Source organism: Cyrtonyx montezumae, unplaced genomic scaffold, assembly GCF_038088225.1.
Source record: "Cyrtonyx montezumae isolate F1298 unplaced genomic scaffold, pur_monq_1.0 scaffold_14, whole genome shotgun sequence".
NCBI classification, from domain to species: domain Eukaryota; kingdom Metazoa; phylum Chordata; class Aves; order Galliformes; family Odontophoridae; genus Cyrtonyx; species Cyrtonyx montezumae.
The window spans coordinates 5,074,398-5,085,171 of record NW_027071870.1 but is presented as its reverse complement, the minus strand read 5'-3'; positions in this window follow the sequence as shown (position 1 = coordinate 5,085,171).

The following is a 10,774-nucleotide window of genomic DNA, read 5'->3' as shown; positions in this document are numbered from 1 at the left end:
AACCATTTGACTCTCCTAAGGAAGATATCAGATGACTTGTGAGAAAGAAGAAAAACTTTCGTATTTCTACTGTATTAAGAGCGTTGATTTGTTCAGGGCCCAACTGTGAACGTGCTTTTTAAAAGAAAGTTATTTAAAACAGAAACGTCTGTATCACTACAATATAGTAGTTAACTACAAAGTAAGGAACAAGACAACTACTCTTTCTGTCAGTATTTCTAACTGTGATACTAAGTATTTTACACCGAGATCTGACAAGAATCATGTGACACAGCTTTTTCCCAGAACAGCAGAACATGAGAGCCCTTGTCTCCCATACGCTCCCATATTCCACCCCTCACAGAGCCTGCCACAGCTGCTGCTTTTATCCTGGCTGTTTGACTAGATGAAGGGGCAGTGGCCAGCAACACGTAAGTGGTGACCTGCCAGACAGTTTCTGTTACAGCATATGAAGCAGTCCCATGTATACTTACACAGGCATACAAGTTCTTTGTCCTTTCATAAATGAAGGAAATCTTCTCTAATCCAATATGTATTTTTACAAAACTCCTCAAAATCCGTTATCTTTAAGATCTAAGACTACCCACCCCAGGAGCAAAATAATTCTAGGATTCAGAAGTCATCAGGGTTGGCTGAAGAAGACATAAGGAGAGACCAATGGAATCATTGCATATGTTTTGTTTCCTATGGAATTCAAGCTGAACAACGGTTTAGATAAAATGCAAAAAAAAAATTAAAAAAAAAGAAAAAGCATTCAGTTATGAATCCCAGAGCAGATACTACAGTCAAAAACATTTACAGAATACATAGATGTAACTTACTTACAATTGACCAACCAGAAAACACTACCCTTACACAGATAACCTATTCCTCTCTCAAAAAGACAACAGTCAGACTTTCAAGTTTTGTACATTTCTTTCCCCATTTTTAGGGGTACTCCATGTCCTACAGCTACTTTCTTCTTTGATGAAATTTGTCTCTTTTGACCAATTTAATTCTATTATCTCCTTCAATAAGAAGCGATTTGGCTACCTCCTAATTAATTCATAGTTATGTAAATTATTTTGTTAAAGTTAGTAAGAAATTTACTAAAATGGGGTGCAAAAGGAATGTACATTTCACCAGACCTTACAGTCTATCTGATTTTACATTTGAAACATACACAATACAATTATCTACAGAAGATCATCCCTGCTAGAAACCAGATATAAGCAGTTATCAATCAATTCAGGGTGATAATGTATTTTGAGTGATGGATCTCCAAGTTTTTCCTTATAGACATACTGTTGCAGTATGGCTTTTGAGATGCTTTTGGATGTTTCAGTCAGAGTTGAATATATAACACGAGTTGAATACACTATGCGAGTGATCGTTTCATTGAAGCTTCTCAGTTTGATTTAGGTGCTGAATAAAATAAATCCCCCTCCCATTGTTGGTGTGGGGTTGTCTCTGAGAAGTATTTAAATCTAAAGCTTTCATAGGTGAAGCCAGCATTTGATAACAGGAATTGATACCAAGACGCTGAGTCTGAGATTTATATTTAAAAGTCCAGGTAGCATTTCTGCTGCCTTCAGGGTTCCAGGTGAGCTGCCAGAAGAGCATCTAGCAAGCCTCTGCCAAACCTGCAGGTATTTCTTTGAGCTAACACAGGTTTGAGAGCCTGGCACTGGCACTGACTGACATCACAAGTTTCATATTAACACAGAATTGAGCAGGCAGCGAAGATTCTTATTCTGTACTTGGTAGCCAACATCAGAGCACTTCCAACACCATATTACACAGCTTTTTATGTTGAATATTCTGAGAGACTAAAAAGCCCCTCTTCTATCCAGGGAAATACTGCTGGTATTTGTCTGTTTGTTAAAAAAAAGTGAATATTCAGCACTCAACATGCCTAATTAAAAAACTTCCCCCTGTGAAAGCTGTTTCACCCTGGTTCTTGCAAAATAGTCTATATCACAACTTGTTGGCAGGTCATAGGTAAGTCCAGAAAAATTCCAACCCTTCAAAAGCATCTGTTGAAAATCCATCATAATTTGGGCTTCAGTGGGCTTAAAATTCTGTTTGCCTCAGTTGGCACTGCTTTATTTCTTGATCATGCCCTGTTAGATCTAAAAGGAGAAGACAATTTTCATGCTTATGAAAACCTTACAGGCAAAAGAGCTAGTAAGGTGTTTACTAAAAATACTTTAGGATATCTCAAAAATTTTCCTTGAAAAATACTCCAAAAAATAAACTGCAAGAGCTGAAGCTTCCAGATCTGACCCAATTCCCAACAAGTCAATAACAAATTTGGCAGCGAATTTGTTCAGTAATCTGAAGACCATGCCTACTAAGAAGCTCAAAGAGAGCTAGAGATCCACCTACAGCAAGATCTATAGACAAACACAAGGTATCTGCAACATCTGGTAACACGAGGAAATTGGGCACTTCATCACTTCATTATTTACCTCCACAAATCTAGTTATGTATATATATATATATGTGTGTGTGTGTGTGTGTGTGTGTGTGTGTACTTTTTTTAAAGGCTCTATGTTTTCATATAAGGCTTGGCTGGTGTCACGTAAGAGACTAATACATGCAAACTAAGCCAGATCCTGTGATTTACAATGTTTTCTTCAATATTATTTATTACACTGAATGGTTTTAGATATATAGCGTACATATCTAATATTCATCCTTGATTGTTTTGAATTAGCACATTATTTCTTAAATTCTATTCCTTTTCCTTTGTTGCATTTATTGAGCGCAATAAATTCTTATTGTTTTCCTTTGTTTGTTTTACAAGGTAAAAACTGTACTTAATGCCTTATCTTCTGGGCATAAAAATGGAACTTGATAGAGTACATTGTTATAATTTATACTTCTTCACCCAGAACTGTTTGTGTATTTAATCCCGCAGTGAGGCTATAATGTCTTTATAACTACCATTTATTTCTGAATAAAATTACTTGATACAAGAAATATATAAATACGGGGAAAAAAATTCCAAGAAAAACAACTTAGAAAGACTAGAAGCAGATCGATTATCAGCATGTCACTGGCAACATATCTGAGACAAGATTTTAGACTCAAGCATGCATGGCAGACTGGTTTTGCCTTGGTGCATTTACTCTCTGGAACATTAGCTTTGGGGAACAAAAATGATCCCCTAATTGGTTCCTTCCTACATGCAGACTTTTCTTCTAAGTTTTCAAACACTGTACTGTCAGAGGAAGGAATCTTAATTCTCTAGCCAGTAATAGGATTGGAAGACACTAAGAAACTTCAACCTAAGTAGGCAGCCACTAAGCTGTTAATCAAAGTGTTTGACATATAGCTTACACAATCTCTGTACATGGTTGTGATTACTCAAGACAGCTAAGTTTCAGCAAAATAATTCCACTCTCCATTAGGATGTGCCTTCCAAAAATACTAATAAACTTCTTTCAGCAGTAAGAATGCACAGAACTAGAATAATAATAATGAATGTACAGCAAAGCCTCCCAGTTAGATGGAGGAGAACAGAACATACAGGTGTTATGGACTACCACCAGTGTGTGCAAAAAATGTCATGATGTAGTTATCTGAAAAAAAGAAAGCATGTTCAATTCCTAAAAAGTTTTTATGAGGCAAGAGATCAAATGAAGTATCAAGATGACATAGAGAAAGTAGAATAAATATAATAGTATTCATACACTTCTAAGACTCTAGTAGAATACTATACAAATGAAAATTTGTAACTCATTTCTTTTTCCACTTCAGTTACTTTGTCTTTATATTCTCAGCTGCAAAATGAAACTCAATTGACATGTACCTCGTGCTTTAAAAATACGAATGAAGAGTAAAGATAGATCTTTCTTATTGGAATTAGCCCAGACATATTCAACAATTACCACATAATGCATCTCTTATATACAATCACGTAGCTTGGAAGGAACAACTACAGATTGTTTACTCCAACTTCTACTTGTTGTAGGTTCAAATAGATCATACTGGGGGCTGTGGACAGTTAAGTTTTGAGTATCTGCAGGGATGGAGATTACACAACCTATCCAGGCAGCCTGTTCCATCATCTGACCACTCTCATGGGAACTGGGATAGAGTTCCCATGTTCCAGCTTCCGGTCACAGTCTCTTATCCTTCCAATGTGCTTCTCTGAGAAGAGTTAGGCTCTGTCTTCTCTACATCCTTCAAGGCAATCATCAACAGCAATAATATTCCCTGTATCACATTCATTTTCTCTTATTAGGATGAAAAAAACCCACATTTTCTCCCCCTTTCCTTGTATATCACATGCTTCAGCCTGCTAATCATCTCTGTGGTCTTTCACTGGAGTAGCTCCACTTTGTCAATGTCCTTCCCATACTGGCAAGTCTAAAACTGGACAGAGAACTCCACTGGCAGTCTCACAAATGCCAAATAGAAGAAACCGTAATTTCCCTTCATGTGCTGGCTATTCTGCTCTTCATGCAACTCAGGATGCAACTGGCCTTTTTTTTTTTTTTGCCATAAGGATGCGCTGAAGACTCATGATTTTCATGACAGCTCATTTCTGAAGTCTGACAAAGCCCCTCAAACAGCAGCTCTGCCTTCCATTACAATGACCACTCCCACAAATTCGTAATATTTCCAAGCTTGCTGAGGATTCTGTCATCCAAGTTGTTGCTGAAGACAGACATGATTAACATCACTATCAGTCCCTGAGCTGTGTTGCCCATAGCCAGCTGCCAGGTGAACACTGTACCAGTGACCACCACCTTCAGAGCTCCATGGTTGAGCTCATTTACCCTACACTTTACTGTCTATTTATCCAGCCTTGAGCTCACCAGTCTGGCTGTAACAACACTGCTAGCAGCCTTGCTAAATTCAAGGCACCAACTCCTCTTCCTTTACCCACTCAGCAGTCACCTCAGCAAAGGGTGAAAGCAGATGTTCCTGCCAGCCTACAGTGCACAGAGGGCCTGTGGGCACCCTAAGGAAAGCATAACACAGATGAGGAGTAGCTGAAATACACAGAACGCAGTTGCTTGGCAACTGTTGCAAATCAGAAAGAAAATAATAAAATCCAGAATCCCAGGAAGCCACAACCAATTCCTTGCTGGCCTTGCATTTTATTCTGGAATTTTGTAAGGCAAATTCTTTGTTCCCAAAGCTTCTGCTAATTACAAATACTATGCTCTCTGAAACTCAAAAGAAATAGTCAGGATTTTAATTTTGTGAGTGTAGCAACTTACACAAACATGGTAATTCTCAGAGGTAAAAGATTTAGAACATACATTCTCATCATTAATTGCTTGGAACGAACAGATTTCTTCCCTGAAACATACAAAGCTTGTTGATGTTTTTTGCCACATTAAGCTACCCATCTTTTTTTTTTTTTTCCAGTGCTGTGAAAAAAGAGTCCAACCAAAAATGTGCCTTTTTCATCACGTGCTTCTTCATAGTACAAACTTGCTTTCACAACTCCTGACAAGCTCTTGGGTTTTGTCTCCAGCTGCACTGCTCCAGAATTAAGCTTTCAAAAGCAGAAGAAAGTTGCCCAAGGATTGTTCTGTACATAGCTGATGCCACTGAAAGTCTGTAAGCTCTAAGAATTATAAAATAACTGATGAGGTTATAATAGAAAAGAATGGATTTGGAAACTTGTACATGCATTCTTCACATAACGCTAAGTTTTGTAAAGCACAATGCAGATATGTACCAAATATCAAACTATAGAACAAGCTCTGACTACCAGTTCTACACTAATTAATAACAAATACCTCAACCATTTCTAGTGACTTGAGATATGTGATTATCAAATTGTCCGTTTTATTCTTTACAGACAACCACCTTAAGAGCAGAGTTGCCACAGTATTCTTAGTTTACATGCTGATTATTTTTTTCTTAACAGTGGTGCTAGCAACAGTCATACTATTGTACAGAATGAGCAGGCTTTCCCTGAGTCTTATTTTTCAAGATTTAACACTTTTTTAAAGAAAACTGGGTTTAAATATTCTATACTTTTGGACAGCTTTGCAGTAATGACATTTTAAACCTCAGGCAAGATTTTGCCTTGCTGTAATGTAGAATCGCCAGAATATTTCACAGTTTAAGATAGTTTTTATCCCTAACAAATGGTCTGAACCTATGATCATTAACAATCAAATAGCAGAAACCATTTAACTGTAAGAACAGATTTTTGCTGTGATTAAACATATTTCTTCAAAGTGCTTTATTTAATAATCTTTAATAAGAATGCTATTCAATTCAATAAATGCAGTTTAAACTTCACAACACCAAAGAGATATATATGTAACTATATTACACACATATATAGATATTACAAATGTATTACAGTACACACATAAATATAATCATTAATATAAAGCAACAAAGCAGCAGAAGTTTGGAGCTGGAGATTAAGAACTTCAATTACATTCAATTGAATCTACAGTTGAGGAACGTGACTTGTCATTTAATACTTTTGAATTTTGCTAGAAGACTGCCAACACGCCTAATTGTATGAGAAGGACTACATGATTTTAAGCATAAATCTTCACACACACACACACACACACAAAAAGCTAGTAATTGTGTGTCTCCTTTGCATAGGCAATTACTCTCCTTTCACACAGTCACTGCTACTGTGATTGCTCTGGCTACACGTCCAAATTGGAAAAAAAAATCCAAGCACAGTTGCACACTTTCTGCCTCAATGACTGCAAGTCATTAGTTTCTTCTCATCTATGAGGTGGATTTAGCAATACAGAACACACTGGATACAAATGAAGGAATGTGGCTGCAGGGATCTAAGTCTCCTGAGTATTAAACTCTCTTGCATTGTATTAAAAATAAAGTATGCCATGAATTGGATATTAAGGATGGACAACAGATGCAAACACAAGAGTGGAGAACCACATAATAGCCATCCTAAGCTATAATAGCTAACATATAATGGGAGGATTACAGTGGTCACATGTTCTGGAAATATAATAACGATCATGGTAGTTGATAATCAACCAAGAAGCCAGGGAGTAGTGCAGGATGAAAGCATAAGAACATGAAAGGATTAGGAGAAGAGTAAGTACATATAGTTTGCAGGGTAACTGCACGAGGCAGTAAGAATAGCATAAGAAACATCTAAATGAGAAGGCTAAACAGGTCATTAAAGCCTGATGGATAGATAGACTCTGAAATACAGACTGGTTCCCTAGCAAACCAAATGAAAGACCACAATAAGAACATTTCCAAAAACCATATAACACCTAAAGATTTTCAAAGAGGCAGAAGGGAAGTAAGAAGAAAAGAAAAAAAGATATCTTCTTATGTTCAGATATTTCTGAAAGTGAAAGTGCTACAAAACACAAAGAAAACTGATTTCCTACATGTAGTGGAAATGCTAAGTTACGGCCTGAACCAGTGATTGAGCACCTGGTGGGAAGGCAGGACCAACCCAGGGGAGCTCAGGTGCATGTAATGTACCTGAGTGACCGAAAGGGATGGAGCCAGGATCCACTCCTTCCCAGACCTCACTTAAGGGTTACCAGTGGAGGTAAGGGCATGTCTTGCTAGAGGTCCCTGTCCAACTGAGGCATTCTAAAGGTAAGCAGCTCCTTTTGTTCACCTCAGTATCTGCTGTGTTTGGGCTTGTTCTTGTTTGATGTAGCTGAAGACTTTGCTACTCTGTTATTATTGTGGTACTTTCCATCCTGTTATAGAATTGCACTACAAAGCAAGGAAACTTACTTCTTTTTGATGAATGGTTAAGTTTCAAGGAGAACTGTTTCTGGTACTTGCAGTTATGGTCTCCACTGTATGGACTATGGATCATTCAAAGTATCACTTTATCTCAAGGATAGTTTACATTTTCTAACAAAGAAATACGGTTTTGAGGATGAACTCCTGTTAACTATTCAGTTTTAAACTAATAGATATAGTGGCTTTGAGGATATGTTCCTAATTCATCTGGACAGTTTCAGATCATAACCATCTCGTGAAGCCATGATGCTTAGCTAGATATGCCTATCAATTTTTACTTAAAGTGGCAGGGGGAAGGGTCTTTATTCTTCTGGCATTAAAGTAAGAAAACCAGAAGAGACAAAAATGTCTGCCTGATTTTGTATAGGCAGAAATGTAAGGGGGTGGGGGGGAGTGTCTATATGTTCAGGAATAAAAGTTGCCAGTAAAAATGCCAACGGTATGTAAAATCATGACAAGTCATAGCTGTTGTGGGGAACCATAAATTTGAAATCCTTCACTTTGTGTGCTCCAAAGCAGATGTCCAGCTGCTATAAATCAGCAAAGCTCCCTGATCCTTGCTTTCTTTACCACAGGACTGTGCCAAAGGTTTTTTACACTGAATGTATTTAAACTATGTAGCCTTAATCTTCATTGATTTGAAGAACTACAATACCCTCTAGTGGGCAAAGAATTTTATTCAAAGAAATTAAAGTCAGTTTGAACAATTTGGAGCAGCCAGTGGTTTCATTCTTTAAAATGTTATGCTTGAGTATCACCCATGTTGAGCCTAAATAATAAGCTAAACATAGGATTGTATTTGTCATTGTAATATATGAGTTATTTTGGTGTGATAACTTTTAGTAAGGAAAACAAAACAATGGCAAGATAATAAAATGAGCAAGAATCATTAAAAGTACTCTAAGTAAAAAGGAAGTGGTAGCATTTAAGATGAGTTGAATCTGAAACAGAAAAAGTGAGAAATTAACAGTTAGGGGAAGAAGTTATGTTCTGTTTAGTACAGACTGTTTTCCAACTGTTTCCACCTATCAGCCATCTGAGCAACGCTCTTCATTCTGCTTTCGTCCAACACAAAACTCAAAAACCAAACATCTTCACAAAAACTAATTTTTCCCCTACATCTCCAGGCTAGAAAGAAAATCTGGTCTAAATATTTGGGTGGAATTTTCTGTAGTAAACCAGTCCTTTTGCAGAGCTGAAACTTTCCTGCCTGGCTTTGACTAGAGTATGTGTATTATATTTTACATCTCAATACGTTCAGAGGGATGGTGTCTGTCTTTCTGGTGAGGCTAAACTTCTGCTGGCTGATGAGAAGCAGTGAATGAATTCTTTGTTCTGCTTTGCTTGCACAAGTGGCTTTTGCTTTTTACCTAGTAAAACTGTCTTTATCGCAACCTCCAAATTCTCACAACTCTATATTTCTGATTCTCTCCCTCATTGCACTGAGGAGGAGAGAGTGACTCTGTAGTACTTAGCTGCTTGCTGGTGTTAAAGTACAGCAACAGGGTTAATGTGTAAAAAATACACTGAAGTGATAAAGGACTGCACATATGGAGAGTGTATGCTCATGTTCTGTATTCCTTCCTTTTGCAGAGAACTAATCTAAGATGCTGTATTCTGAAATTAACAGAACCAACCTAAAGCAAGTAGGTTTGAATTTGAGTATAGAAGGGTGAGTGTGTTTCATACTATGTAGAACATAGCATGTTCTTATGCTTCATAAAAAAAAAAAAAACTCAGAAGAAAAGCCCACAACAAATCAAAAAATCACAGAGGAAATTAACAGCGTCTGACACAGAAGAAATAAGTAAATATTTAAAAGGAGGGGGAAAAAAAAAAGGGTGTCTTGGGCTTTTAAAGTTCACTTTAAATCACCACACCAACCACATGGTGGCAGCCCAACAGTTAAAAGGAGAGACTGAAAAAAGAGGAAAACCACTTTCAGTTAATAGAAGCTATTTGAAGGAAAAGTATCTCGAAGCTGTGCGTTCAGGATACATGCAAGTAATGCTGTAGGGCATCTAGTTTTAATCGTTATTGATTTGCTTACCTCTAAGCATATTTAAGAAGGTAATACAGGGAAGTTTGCTGTTATCTTCCACAAGCCCTCAACTGTACAGTGTGGCTTAAACATCCCACATTCTACAACAATATTTAAATAGAACAGATTCAGGAGTTTAGCAAAAAGGATTTCCATGTATATGTGTGCTGATTTGCACAGTCTTCATTTGCAGTTTAGTTCCCAATCTGCATATATTCTATTTCAGAAAATAGAGGAGGTAGGTTGCCCCCAGTGAAGAAAGCCAATGAACTGAAAAAAAAAAAAAAAGTCCTGTGACATTCTAATTCCAAGATATCAGACTTCTGGTTCAATACTTTTCTCTAAATCCCCCTTTTCAGTTTCCTCCTCTTGGAATACTCAAAACTTCAAAGATGATCAGTGAGAGATGAAGTCAAAATTTATGACAACCTCATGTGTGTAGCCTGTGTTGTTTGTGACAACTGTGTGGGTTGCCATTTACCCTTTGTATTACTAAAGCTAATGACTCCAGTGATATTTCCAAAATAACTTCCTAATGCTTTTTCTAACCACTGTGTGGCAGATTGCTGCCTTGTTCCTAGATTTATTAATTTGTCTACCTAAAACCCCATGTGTTGTACTGACAACTAAATCATCAAAATGGGTTAAATTAGTCTCCATCTCGTTTCTCATTACTTTGCTTTCATCTGTGTAGTGGGTAACTCTGAATAGGAGTTTTCTCATGTAAGCATTTGAACTACGTGGAGCAAATTAATAGAATCAGAAGTATTTTGATAGTGAGACATTTTAAACGTGAAATCATTCTCATCTAACATGAAGCACAGGTTGTTTGAGGCTACAACATCTCAGCGTTACTGATACATACCAAAACTGTTACTTCACTAACAAGTGACGTTTTGTGATTCTTTACCAAAATGTGTTTCTAACTTAGTAGATTCTTCGTTTTAATTTTCAAGACATTTGGAATATAGATTGAATTTGTGACTGCAGGAGTACTAGCTGCTAGCTCAC